Consider the following 14830-nt stretch of genomic DNA (forward strand, 5'->3'; position numbering starts at 1 on the left):
TTTCTCTTTTCGTCATTCTTTCTTTCCTCTTTTTCTTCATTTCTCCTTCTTCCATTTTTCTGGCGCTCGTCGGTGTACCAGAAGGGTCGCGTTTTCCTAATTAATAGCATTAATGCGTTTTAACAAAGGCAATTAATATCCGTGGTTTGGCAAATAAACGCGTGGTGGTCGGTGGTCAGTCGTTGCCGCGGCGTTCACGATGGCATCACGGAGGCACCCGTTCGAAACGAGCACGGGTTTGAAGAGTAAATTATGACGGGCCAGACGATTGACGTGTTGTGATAATTAACACGTAATAATATACCGTTAATATTCTTTTGCAATTGCATATCCTGCAATATTCATGGATTTTTTTACTTCGTTCCAGCACTGGTTGCATAATACCGCTCATTAAGCCCGCAATCAGATTGAACCGCGTTGGCCAGCGCCCGTGGCTGCCCGCGTTTATGTATTCCAACATTGTGTCTATTTTCGCGCGCATTCATAAGGGCACGCGAGCGCGCGAGCGCGCGAACGCGAGCCCACTAATACCGATTAAAGTGATGGTCTCGCGCGAATTACCCGACTCCTCTCTCTCTCTCTCTCTCTCTCTCCCTTCGATTTGCTTTCCATCGTCCCTCGAAACCATCCGACTCGCAATCATTTCATCGTATCGCTACGCAACGTCAGGATCGGTGATTTCGAGGAAAACAAAACTATCCACGGTACTCCAATAAGACCGATGACACTGTTCCTCGATCCACGCGTTCCTGGATATACACTCCAGGCCACGTCTTTCATTCACGCGACCGGCAGGCGTCACCTAGAACCAATAAAGACAGCATCGAAACGAAACGCCAAGAATGTGACGCGCTGCACGTATCGTATCCCCCTCCCAGTGTCCCTTTCCGTTCCACCTTTTGCTCTCTCCATTCGCCACGGTCTGCTTTTATTCCGTAGCAGCGCGAAAGAAATCCGAAGGCATAATAATTAAATCGCATCGGGGTAAACGATCAAGCGTTCGTCCGAGGAAGGCAACTCTCTTCGTGGCGTTGGGGGGACACGAAGGGGGATAACACGAAAGAGGGGATGCGAAGAAACAGAGCGAGAGGAAGGGATCGAAGAGCACGGGCAAGTCGACGTAAATCGGAAAGAGAGAAAGAAAGAGAGAGAAAGAGACGGCTGTCGTGGCTTCGTGTGCATAATTGCCGTGATTATGGGTGTGTCAGTTCGGCCCGTCTAGGTGCATACACGCATTCGGCTCTAGATGCAGCTGATCCGGGTGCGTGTAACGGCGCAGCAGCAGCGACGCAGCGGAAACGTTGGCAACCGCGCAACGGCGCAGACCGATGCGCAGCATCATTATCTGGAGCGCTGCTTAGCGAAGAGCATCATCCATGTTGCTCGTTAACTCGCGTGCATCTCATATGAATAAACTTCTTTAATTATCGCGAGGCGGTCGCTCCGGAGAAACCACCGCCTCGTCTCGAACGCTACCTCCAACCCCTCCTCCACACCGCTTGCAACGTTTCAACGAATTTCTTTCGACGGTCATCGAGCTACCGATTCTTTACTTTAATCCTTCCCGAACCCTTCGTCATTTCGTTACCAACGCTTCATGCACTTTGCTCAGACTTTTGGCTCGATTCGTTCCTCTCTGTGGTTGCCTGAAGTTGTTCGGAGCAACGTTACGCAAGCAGTTTGGTTGTGCACCCGCGCATGCGCACATGCACTGGCGCTCCGCGTCAGTGACGCGGTAAAAATTGAAACGTTGCATCAGGATTGTTATCGTTATCGTATAATGAAACGAAGCTCCGACAAGATCTTATCGAGTTCTGCTTTAATTAAGAAACCTAAAAATCAACAAAAGTAAGTACTTCGCGACTCTGAGGAACTGTGGCGAGTTACGTGGTGTTTACATATCGAAAAAAATCATCGCGGTTACTCCCTTGGGGGTAACGAGCGCACGCGGTTCGCCAATTTGGCAGGGTTGTTTGCAGCGTGGCGCGAAACTGCGCCGGGTCTGCTGATTTACGATAACAGCGAGGAACGGCGTGTAAAATGCCGGGGAAATTTGGCCTCGACAAGAAAATAACGTCTTAAACGCGTCGTTGCTCCAATTTCCACGGGCGAGTGGCGCAGTTTGGTGCAGTCCGACGAACAGGCAACGGTAGAAAAAAGGGAAGAAGGAGGGAAAGAGAAGAAAAATCGGGAGGCAAGCGTATAACACGTTTATGCATTTTCCTGCTAGTAATACGCCGAAATCGATAGCAGTAATTACGTAGAAAGCTCTGCGTGTCGTCGATATGACTTACTGCGGCAAACGTCGCTACTTTTGCCACGGATCGGACAACCGCTCTGATTGTCGGAATTATTTCGCGCGGAAACGAACCACAGCTTGATTACCAGACATTTTCTCTAATGATCGTGTGTGCATTGCGTCGCGTCGCGCGTTATACCAATGCCAGGCTATACCTTCGTGGAACTTGCGTAACTTCGGTAATTACAAATCTTCTATCATAATCATTATCGTGATTATCATTATCACATGCCGTCGTCTTGATACCGTGTACGCGTTCGTCGTACACGCACGCCACTTATCCCTTTCCGAGAGACACGTTCACACTTTCACATTTTTCAACGGGCGCTCGCAGATAAGGTGGTACGAAAACCGAGATTTAAAAATAATATGTAAAGCGAAATGATCGGTGTTACGCGACATTCGTGATCTCGAAGCACGTCGACGACGGCGTTTAAATGATTCTCGAGCCGTTTTAAACGCGAGCGTTCATTGGACGACGGTAAAGAACGAGGTACGTACACTCGGTTAAGCGTATTCTACGTGCAGTCGAGTATCAGAAATTCGAGATATCGCGAAAATCTCTCGAGATCCGTGAACGTGAAAATATAGTTTATCGTCGATAAATCGTTCGAACGGTCGGCGGTATCGTTATTCGCAACTTTCTTCCCGTGAAAACGCGAACGAACGTCGGATGATATAGAGGAGAAAGAAACGCGAGGCCGCGAGATAGCAGCGTCGATTAATCGCGCGGAATTAAAGTTTTCCCTACGAATTATCTCGCACTAAACACACGTTACTCGATTTCATACCGGATAATCGATCTCTCCTTCGATTAATCCAGTTTCCTCGCTCCACCATCGATCCTTGATGTCCGATCGGTGCAGGCCAACACTCGCGTCGATTGACACGCGGTGTGGCACGATCGAGGCCCAACGCATCAATCGAACGTAGTAGATCGCGCTCGTTAACTCCGTTATTGCTAATCGGCCGATCGGATCGGCGTGATCGACGCAGATGAGTTACGAAGTTAAGTCCACCGCTGCGGGCATCGCAGGATCGTGCACACACGCAGGAGCATCGTCGATCAGTTCTTTTTTGCGACCCTGGATTGCAGCAGGCTGCGACCTCGAGAGAAAAAGTGACTGGAGCATAATTTAGAACGGCGAAAAGAGATCACGAGATTCCATGATCTCCCAATTAATTGGCTGGTTATCTCGGAAAGACCGAGCTAGGAAAAAGCAAGACGAAAACGAGAGGAAGACAGGATGTTTCGGCTGACAGATAACGCGATCGCTGCTACGACTTTCTAATCGCGTTCTCGTGGACAGGGTTGGCAACCGTGGAGATCCTTGCTCCCGGCCAGATCCCGGATCTTATCACGTAGCGGTGTGTCGACGGTATCGCGTTGACGAGCCAAAAAATATAGTCGATATAGAGAGGCAGCGAGACGCACGCGGGGAGATCGATCGTAACGGGCGTGCACCGTTTCGCGGTCGATCGTCGAAGGGCGGGAAAGCCTGTTTCGAAAAGGCTGTCACTCAGTTTACGCGATCAGGAGTTCGAAACCGGTTCGAACGGGCGTTCTGGGTTCGGTTCTGGCCGCGGAGATCGAACGCACACTGGCAACAGCAACACCGGCAGCACCAACAGCAGCATCTCTGGCGTAACGGAAGCCGCAATAGCCGCATGGATTCTTGTTTTCGCGTTGCTTCTCCATTTTTTCTCTCTCGTTCTCTCTATCACGGTACGCGTTCGGTTCTCCTCCGTTTATATCTTTCCCTCTCTGTTCGACTCTGCCGCTTCTCTCCTCTCTCTTTTTCTCCCTACCCCATCTCTTTCGTTCTCCTTTTCCCCTCCCCCTCCCGTTTTTCCTATTTTTTCCTATTTTTTTTTCTTCTCTTTCTGTTTCCTCTTTTTTTTTTTTATTATTATTTTTCCTCGTGTTGCTTCCCTTTGCGCGCAAGCTCGTGCATATACGCATCGGCGGGCGTAGCTCTGCTGCCCGCTCCCTGATAAAATCCCACAAAAATCGAGAAGCCGTTAGCTCTCCGGCTAGCTATGGTAACCGAGAGGTGGAACCGGTGCTCAATATAGATTCAGGGAGCAGCCTTTACACGGAGTGCATTCGACGGGAGTCGTTGTTAATGCTAAATGAATTTTAATCCTCGATTTTTGGACGTTCGACGGAACGCCCTTTCGACCCACCTCGATCTCATCCTCCGCCTCCTCCTCCCTTCCACCCCTCCGCCTATTTTCTCTCCTTCCCTCTTCGCCACGATGCCCTTCCAACTTCCCCCTCCCCCTCCACCCACTATTTTGGATCCGATAGAACCCTGGGATATGCGAGTAATTAAAATATTAACTAATCTGCAATTCCGGATGGAAAATCGTGCACAGTGCATGAACGACCCTGGTGAGTCGATTGAATATTCTTGATACATATTTCGCGGACCTGTCGATTTCGCATCTGATTACCAGGTGCCAGGATGTTTTATGTATAGCAGTTTCCTGTATAGGGTGTTGCGTTCAAAGCATCGCAGTTTAACCCCTCGCCATACGATTTGTTTAATAGCTATTTAAGTAGGTTTAATAGCTATTTAAGCAAGCTATTCGGTGTTATTACATCGTGTTAAATAAAGAATATCGAAGCATTATACAGAAGTTATGTTTAATAACTCTTGGCTTCGAGAAGTTGAGTTCAAATTATATTTCACGTTGATCTTTCTTTTATATACACCTTATCCGTGTTAAATTGAAACCATAATTCGTACTACGGGTTACGTTAGACATTACAATACACAGACACGCACAGGTACACGTATTTAGGCAAACAACTAATATATTGTAAAACAAGATTATCGAATTACAATGTTTAATAAAAGTGTTACTACTTATTTACCAATTACTTTACTAATTTTTATTATCACGATGCTCTAGCGACGGATCTTAAATTTTAAACGCTTACTCTACGTCAGTTACTGCATATCGATTTCTTCGTACGGGATTAAACTGAGTATCGAAACGAATGTGGAGCAATGCTAAGCGTACCGTCATATTATATTATTGCGAGTCACCGTGTATATTATATGTATAATCACCCAGCAGCAGTAGTCCGTAACACTTTTAATTTCCCAGCTTGTATATGTAATAATAGGTTCAAGGGTTTGACGACGCCGAAAAAAGAGCAAACGGACGTGGTTTCCTGGCGGGGATCGTCTCAAGGGGGCGGCACCGCGCCGCGGCGTGGGTATTTTTTTTTTTAACACGCGCGTCAATTTCGTTTCGCGCAAATTTTTTCGCCGCTGTACGTACGCGTCGGGCGCGCGTAGTACATGTACGTACGCGGCAGAGAGACGAGGCAAGTTCGACACGGCAACGGGAGAGAATGCATAAGCACGAGGCACGAGTCCAGGCAAGTCGGTTGTGCTCTACGCTTAAACGCGAAAGAAGAGGGCTGCCAATAGTTGGTTCGCCGGTACATTCCCGCTCTACAAAGTTAATTACGTGGCTGACGCTCGTTAGCGAAAAAATCCAAAGGCGATAAATCATAGTGATAACTGAAATACATTTCTGCTCTGCTAAGCGTAAGTTGCCGTATCTCTGAAATGCTCTGCCGTTCGAAGACATTAACGGGTCTCGGTCTTGATGCTGATGTTACACGAAATTGTTATTACGCCGCTGTTGTTTCTAGTGGTGGCCGTGGCCGCTGCACAACGAGAACCGAGAAGAAAGAGGAGAAAGGATGAAACGGGAGAAAAAAAGAATAGGAAGAAGGAGAAGAAGAAGAGGAGGAGGAGGAAGGTAAAAACGTACGAAGAGCAAAGAAGCAACACCGCCAATTACTTTCCAACCGACTACTCGATAATATCGTCCCGCGAGCACCGATACACAACGACCATTAATATTCTAAACGCAAGCCCCGTGTACGCAGCTCGTGTTCTCGATCCACGCTCGGATCTGTCTTGGAACGTAAAGCAGATCCGGCCGGCAAGAATCGTTCGTGTACCACCGGAAAGCCCCCGAGTTATAACAGTTTACTACGCGGACGAACCACTGGATTCGAGATAGTTAGACGCGCGAGCCTAACAATTTGCGCGCGATATCATAGATGCCACGCCGGACCACCGTTACATCCCGTGCTTTACCTACGATCGCGCTTTTTTATGTCATCCTTGGCCAATTTTTAGAGAATAGAACGATTCCCGTTGAACAACCTTCGTCGTCGTGAATTCTCCATTTGTTAAGGTAACGAAGGGAAATACATGCAATTATCGTAGTGTTGGGAAAGCGACGATGCTTTGCATCGGACAAGCGTACGTTTTCAGAAGCGAAACAACGGGAAAATTGGTACAAACGGTTCTGATATTTGAAAACATACAGATTTTCGTAATAAAGTTGAACTTTACCGGCAATTTTCCAACTTAGAGTGTTTGTCACTCGTACAAATATAATAAAATTACAAAATGATTTGGAGCGTGGCTCGTTAAATCTGCATCGACCACGACAAAACATCCGATGCAACTGGCAAGCAAAGCATGCCAAATTAATCATGAAAGCTCAGGAATCTGGCGTAACAAATTCAAATACAAAAACACGTATATCAATTACACGATCGAGGCATAGGCTAACGAAGTCCGTGACGGGTATACGAACTGCAAGGTACGAAAAATATCGCCAGAGAGACGAAGGGTTAAAGCGGAAAGAGAGGAGGGAGAGAATGAGAGAGAGAGAGAGGTGCGGCGAAAGACGAATAAAGTGACAGAGAGGGCTGAAAAAGAGGGGAGAGGAGAGTGACGTTTCGTGAGATAAAGGTGAAGGGAGAGAGGGGTGGCAGAGAAGATATTCTTGGCAGCGACTGCGATGCAACAACTGTCCCCATCCGTCATCTACGGAGGCAGCGAGAGAGGCCCACGACCACTCGATGCGTCCCTAGCTGTGCTCTTCAAATCACGAGAGGGGAAAACTTCTCGTAATCATCGAGATCTCGACTAACGACACCGACAGTCGACTCATTACGTCGTTATCGTCGAAAGAATCTCCGTGGATCCGCGAGGAAACGGCCCAAACTGTTCGTTTTTCAAAAGTCTTCGAAATATTCCGACTCATTTCACTTTATGATATTAGATTTCCTTTATTACACGGTGTAGAAGACATAGTTCGTTAGAAGAATAAAATCTAGAGTCGCGTTGTAACATCGCTTTTGCTGCGACGAATCAAGATTATCTCGAATAGATGACGCCTATATTTAGGCTTATTTGTGGCTGCCTCCGGGCTCTATTATTCGTATAAGATCTATGAAGAAGAGACTCCGTAAAAGAGATTCATTTAAAGCAATTAAGGAGACATTCCGTTCCGACGTCCGATCATAAAGATTCCCGTGCATCCTAATGACCAGAACCAACCACGATCGTAAAGAGCCTTACGCTGCAAAGGCAAACGGAATAATAAAAAAAAAAGGAGAAGAAAAATTGGCGAATCTGAACCTACGGCAATGGTCGTGCCTCTAAATCCGGCCGGTGCGCGGTCTTATTTTAGCGGGCAGCGCGTCAGAATCCACCCCTAGAAGCGGTCCGAATGGAATTCTATTCCAGTTCGACGAACTCTGTGGCCGGTCGCGTCGACGACGCAACCCGTGTACACGCGTCAAACTCACCACGCCAGGGACACACGGGTGTTTCGAAGTATTTACATACGGCTCTGTCCAACCGAGGCCCTGACCAACCGCTCGCCCGTCCCTGAAACGGTTCACTGTCGTCGTCGTGGTCGGCTCCGTGGCCATTCGATCATCCACGCTCGATGCGTGTGGATCAGGTCTAGGACCGACTCTAGGTAATGGGTTCTGGCTAGTTGGCGGGTGTGTCGGTGTGCACGGGGTGGTAAGCCGGTTAAGAGAGCGGTGGAAAAGAAAGAAGAAGCCGACGATCGGTCATCCTGATGCATATACGCGTTCGTGACGCGAACACCGGACACACGTACGATCCAGAACGTTTTACAGTGTGCACGTCAGTATGTATGCGCGCGTGTACGTGTGGTAGAGATCGACGCACACGCGGTCGTGGTTTTTATATGAAATTGCCGCTCCACCGTACGCTCCACTAGGCCTCGGAATTGAGATAGCGTTATCCGATGACGAGCAGCTATATCGCGAAATATTACCGCTGGAAATTATTAACCATCTCGCGAGGCTGAGTCGACCCAGCGATCGAGATCGATGGGATAGGTTTCTCCGGCGATACAAATAGAGTTGTGCGTGTTCCCGTGTTCTTCGCTTCTTATAGTTTCGCTTCTTATTCTTCTTATTCTTTCTCGTTCTCTTCTTTTTTCTTCTTCATGATCTTCGCGTTTCTTTCGTTTTGTTTTGTTGCATTAACGAGAACGTTTAAACGTTTTGCTCCGCCGATGCTGAATGGTTTTGGAAATCTTCGCACGAATGGACAAGGATTTATTAGTTGGATATTAGTAGTTTATATGAGAGGAAATTAGGACATGTTCGCGTGGCTTCTGCGGACAGGATGGAAAGGACTTTAAGGAATTATGGCTCGTCCTACCGATCGTAAAGCGGACACTCGGCACGAACCGATCTGTTATTAAGTAATTATCCTTGAATTATGACCGCGGCCAGTAGCTTCGAAGTAAATTGGACATCGTCCGGCGCGATCTTAGAAAAATTATTTTTAATCGAGCGCAGATATTAACCGGCTCGCGATAGACCGTAATAAATCCGCGATGATCCCCGTGGAATCTCTAGCGAAATTACAACCGGCTGGCCGCTGGATTAATTGCATACTCGATGCCTTTTAAGCTATACCTTCGTAAATTAATTCCTGTAAAAATGTCACCGGACATTTAGCAATTTCTATGAAACGTCATCGAAAATATCAAATAAAACCAAGTTTAATGGCTTTCTACGAGGCTTTCTAAACCTTCACTTCCATAAAACTTGCGTGTCTTTTTTTCACGAATCAGCGTCGAATCTTCCATTCGACCGATTTGTCCGATCTTTCCACGATAATTAAAAGAAATCGCTGTATCAACAGGATCGATGATAGAAGTCGGACCGAATCTAGCGCATTGTCATACTTAACCGTATCCTCTCGAGGCCGGGACACGCCTACCGAGTTTAATGAACTTGTGCGATCAGACCGCGATGCTGTACGCGATGCTCGAGCCCACCGCGCGAATAAGCCGTTATCCGAAGGCCTGACCTATGCCGAAGATTTTCGAGCAACGTAACTCATCATTATCTAGATAATACGCGGCTCATGCACGCCACCGCTCAATGAATCACTTCCACGCCCAACCGGGGGCCGATGCTCGCGACTCGTTGCACGCGCTTTCACGTTGCGGCCAGCCGCGCGCACTTTCCATCGAGCTACATATCGAGGATTCTTCTTTCGCCAGCCGATAAATATTTCGCCGGTCTCGTGACTTATGCGCACATAACTCACCATCGTCCCTGTCTTCTCTCCGTGTTTCTTTACTACCTGTAGTCGATTCGTACGATTGGCACGGCTATCAGTTCCAAACGAATCCCAAGCCCGGCACCTACTCCAGGCATTCGACGTTACAGACAGGTTTGCATAATTAAAGCGTTCCTGTCGGCTAGGACGTTCCGTTAGAAAGAGGACGGACGAGACAAAAAGGTGGAAAAAGAAGAGAATATAGGAAAAGCAAATCGGTAATGACGATCGTTGAGCTTGGTCTTGGAACCGCCTCCCGCAGAAACCCTTCCTCTCGTGCCTCGTATTACTACCACTCCTAGAGGCCTCTCGCTCCTTTCTCTCGACGTCTCCCAAATCGGAAAGATCCACGCTTCTTCGACGCCTGTTGATCCTTTGACAGGACGAGCGGCGCGTCCTCGACTCCGACCTCCCCGCTCGGCGGACCACCGCGAGTTTCTCGCACGTTTTCATCCCCCTCTCTGCCAGCCTGTCGATCTTCCGTGCCCTCCTATTTGATCCTGCAGCAGGCAAATGCGCGGTAACCAGAACGAGGGAGGGGGCACCGAGCACACGTGTATCGGCTCACGGTGAAAATAGTGCAATAAGCGCGTAGTTATGCAGCAGCTACGGCGGCGTGTGGTTTGCTCACCACCACCACCATCACCACCACCACCACCACCGCCACCATCAGCGACGGCGCCACACCATCGTCACCATCCCCTTCTCTACTTTTCCTCCCTTTCTCTCTCCGACTCTCACCTTCCTCTCTGTTTCACCCGGCTGTTGCCCGTTCTTCCTGTCATCCCCTTCTCCCCTGGCAACCACCCCCTTTCCTCCGGGGGGTCGCTAAAGCACTAGAAACGAAAGAGAAAGAGACGGAGAAAGAGAGAAAGGACATGCACTCCAGGTACGTGTACACGGCCACGAACGTTTAAACGGGGATAGCTACTAATTACAACGGTTACACCGGCAGTTGGCGAAGAAAAAAGGACAGCCGACCTGGAGGAGAGACGCCGCGGCTACCACCGCCTAGGCGGTGGAAAGGGGGACACGTGGAAAGGGAGCAGGAAAAATTCAGCGGAGAATGGGCGGGCACGACACGACCGAGTAATCAGTCGCAGGATTATAGCGCGCTCCGTGTGTGGAAGCACACAGTCGCTGCATGTGTTCAGTTCTCCTCCCCTCTTTCTCTCGTTTTCTTGGTCCAACAGCAACACAGCAGCAATGGTACACCACGACGTTGCTTCTCCTTTCCTATCTTCTACCTCGACTTCGTCGTCTTCTTCTACCGTTTCTTCTTCTGCCTCTTTACCTCGTGTGCCTTTTCCTCGTTTTCTTATTCCCTCTTATTCCACGCTGGGCAGCCGCCTCTCGTCTTTCTCCCGTTCGCGTGCTTGCCTCCTCCCTGCGTCGTCTTGTTATTCTTCTTTCTACGCCGCTTCTGTCTCCGTCAGGACTTTTTGCTCGTCGAGCAAGAGGCCGGGGACAGATCGGTTTCTTGCGGTGTTTCTGAGCCGATTGCGTGCGTAAGTATCGGCCGGTCGCGATGGTTAATGAACTTACCGTCGCTGCGGCCTCGTGTTTCACGCCCTGCAGCAGGGTCGCCACGTGTCCTTGCCTGCGTTCCCCGCAATTTGCCACCGATTCCTTCATCGAATTAGGGGTGACTCTACTTCCTCAACACTTTTTTATACCCTTTACATCTTTATAATTCGATAAATTGGCTTTACGATTTAATTGATCGATGACAGATTCTGCTTTTCAGTTTAAAGAGTCGAGATAGGAAGTAGCTTCGCGGCAGCTCGTATTCATTCGTAAAAAATCCTAAATATCTTCTCTTTTTTCCATTGGACGCACGCAAGATGTAAATACTTGGAATATTCGTTGATATAGAGGGAAAAGGCACGCTCCAAGTAATTGGTTCTAGGAATTCGTAGTAATAGCAACGGCCAGTTAACGCGACACGGTTGTAAATACCAATGATACTGTCATTCGTTATACAAGTTTTCCCTCCAACCATTGAAAACTGTAACTGCCTTATTTTTACGTCATCTTATACCAATAATAAGGAAAAATCGATCGTACTGCGTGTCCGATGTGTAACTAGCAGTAGATGGTTTCCGGGTTACTAATTACACGACAGGGAAAGACTCGCAGAAACGTGGACGAAGTTTCTAACCAGGGTACGCGTCCAGAGTCTGCTTCTTTCTCAAAGTATCCGCGTTACAGTAAAAACCATCGGGGATCCACTTTCACGTCCGCCTAACGACGGTGCTCGTGCTCATCGATAATTTGTAAGACTAGTCGGTCTAGCGGCGAGCATACAAATCACTGCCGATGAACGTTTTCTTATCGTGCCAGCGGTCTGTCTTCGAAGGAACGCAAAAAAATCCGAAACATCGTCGGGTCGTTACGTAGTCTGCGAGAAAAGAGCTTTTGCTCGATAGCCAGGGATCGCTGTTGCTCGAAGGAAAAGCGAGAAAGCGTTGGTACCATTTATTTGTCTAGTCGAGCACTGCCATTACGATTTCGTTCTTTTAAATCTTCCACACTCTGTTACTTCAGATTCTAAGCATCATTTTTTAAAGGCGTTATCTATACGCCTTTCTTCGCTGAAATTCATACGTAATTCGCAGACTGTTTGAAACAGTCGCTACGATACCCTTAATCGTCTAAGAAATTTTGATTTCGTTACACGCATAGATAGAATTTCCAACTAATCCGAAAAGCTACACGTTTACGCTACATATGAAAAATGTGGATGACTATAGCCAGAGGTAAAAATCTTCATGAATATTCGAAATCAGTGACATTGCATTCTTTGCTTCGATAAACTTCAGAGACAAATTAAGAGCGATCAGAGAAACTCAAAGCTATCCTCTGAACAGTCGTAACGGATGCCGTAGCAGAGGCAGCAAATGGAACAGGGTCATTTCGCGGCAAAGAAATCTGAATAGCGAGCCGTATCCTAGGAGCTGTGTGCAGGAGCCGTTCTGACGCTTCCGTGTACCACGACGAGTATCGCCGTAGGCAATGCGGTCCGCACGACTCTCTGGACGACGGTGTCCGTCGGTTCTTCACCCAGGCGCACGCGGCATCCATCGGCAGCCTCTCCGCTCCCGTCGAGCGTAAACCAGCTGGAACACCTGCGGCGCGGCGATTTTTGGCGCGATTTTCGCGATCGACACGCCACTCCTGCTTCATTAATCATCGCTTTAACACGTTTTTGAACTGCTGCAAGTTTCATCCAGTTTTAGGAAAGATGATAAGAGAACGTTGGTTGGACAGGACGAAAATTTATATCGCGCGATGAGATACATTGAAAATGTAGAAGTTTGCAACTTTGTAGCTTCGCGTAACAATCGAAGGATACACAGCGTCTTAATCCTTGGTCGTGTTACGGTGAACCATCGTGGTTTCAGTTTCAAACTCCCGAGCCGCGTAAACAGTTACATAAAATATGCTTGCGATTCGAACTGCGACTAGCTTTCTAATTCCGTACGATGCGATTCGTTGCTCCCAACCTCTCCCTCCCCCTCCTAGTTTTGGTTACCACGTCTGCCGAAATTTCACGAAACCTCGTAAACTTCGGTTTTCGTACTTAAGAACCTCCGTGACTTCCGTTCCAGAATCCGCAACGTTTTCATCTGGATCGATAGTGCCATTACGCCCGATCGTACCGACGCTTCCAATCTTTGAAATCTTCGGCTTCCTTCGCGAAACGTTCTACGAATCGAATTATACAGCGGATTCCGATGTAGTGGTAAGGAATGCGCGAGTGGAGAAGAGGGATCTGAGATCCTAGGCGACGAGTGGCGTCCGAACGCCGCAAAATCGAGGCGCAATCTAATATCTCCGGGCACCGTTAATAAAACAGTAATATGGAAACGCTCGCCTATACGCTCGCACGCGAACTTACCCGATAGAAGAACGAAAGAGAGATGGGAGGAGACCCGTTGGCGCGATATTACGTTAATATTGTAAGTACGAACCAATATGAAAACTAATACCGTGGCGAGATTACGCGGCCGGCCGCGCTAGCCCCGTGGCCAGTGGCCAGCCTAGTAGGGAAATATAATGGCACTCAGGTGTGTGGACGCGATGAACGAAGGTAACACGAGTGAACGGAGAGAACGGGGAAAAAGAGCGAGAGAGAGACAGAGAAGGAGAGAGGAGCAGAGGTGTGTAGGTTGCGCAAAAAGCAAGCGGCCAAGCAGGAGGAAGGGCGTCGGCCGGCCTCGCGAAGCGCCACTCGGTCAAGCTCACTGCCATCATCTAGATTCTAGATAGCCAACGTGCCGCACACCAGCGTACAGAGAGGCCAATGTATATACGACGTTAACCGTGTACCGGGCTCTAGGACTGCTGGTCAGCCTTGCCTCGCCTTTCTTTTCGTCGCGAGGGACGCCTCTTTCTCACTCTGTCCCACTCGCTCTCATCCATTTTCTGCCCCCTTTCGCTCGCTCGTTCGCCTTTCGCCTTTCTCTATCTCCGTTGGCGGCGCGTACACGTCGCCACGGTATGCAGAAACCTCGACGTCCGTCGAGAACGGAGACGTCCCGAGCCTCCTCTGACGCCGAGGGGAAATGTTAGCCAGCTATGGCCGCGCGCCGCGGACCGATCGTGCCGCGTAGCGGGGACCTGTTTTCTTGTTGCTCGGTATTAATCATAGCCGCGCGACCAGAAACCTTCCCCCGGTTATTGATGAAGGAATCCTGCAGGTTCTTGCGTTTTTGCCCCCGACCCGCTCGCAGCGGACTGGCCGGTTTATTTTTAACTTATCCCGACCAACCGCGCCGACTGTTTGTTTGTATAATTCGGGCTCATTTTGCGTTTGCACAGGTTGTATCGGCTAACGCGCGTCCTCTATTCGACGACCGAGCATTTCCCGTTGCGATTCTGCCAGAGGATACCGATGAAGGTGACTGGTTTCTAAATACTGAAATACGACGATTTGATCCGGTAATGGATAAGTCTTTGCATATCGAGTTCCATTTTTTTCTTTTTTTCGCCTGTTGTGGATGCGGACGCGCTTGGGAATTTGTACTAAAAATTAGAAAGTGCCATTAAGCCTGCTGTTGCTATTAGAATCCCTCGATTACCATGC

At 48.6% G+C, this 14830-nt stretch overlaps 1 protein-coding gene and 1 long non-coding RNA gene across 2 annotated transcripts in view; both read left to right on the plus strand.

The window, feature by feature from the left end:
* The window catches only part of LOC139986947 (uncharacterized), a 127123-nt gene that overhangs the window by 59963 nt on the left and 52330 nt on the right, over positions 1–14830 (plus strand). The window lies entirely within an intron of this gene.
* Positions 1878–7469, plus strand: LOC139986356 (uncharacterized). Its single transcript, XR_011799626.1, has 2 exons — positions 1878–5865; positions 5973–7469. It is a non-coding gene; the product is annotated as an uncharacterized lncRNA (long non-coding RNA).

This window comes from Bombus fervidus, chromosome 4 (assembly GCF_041682495.2).
Source record: "Bombus fervidus isolate BK054 chromosome 4, iyBomFerv1, whole genome shotgun sequence".
Taxonomy (NCBI): Eukaryota; Metazoa; Arthropoda; class Insecta; order Hymenoptera; family Apidae; genus Bombus; species Bombus fervidus.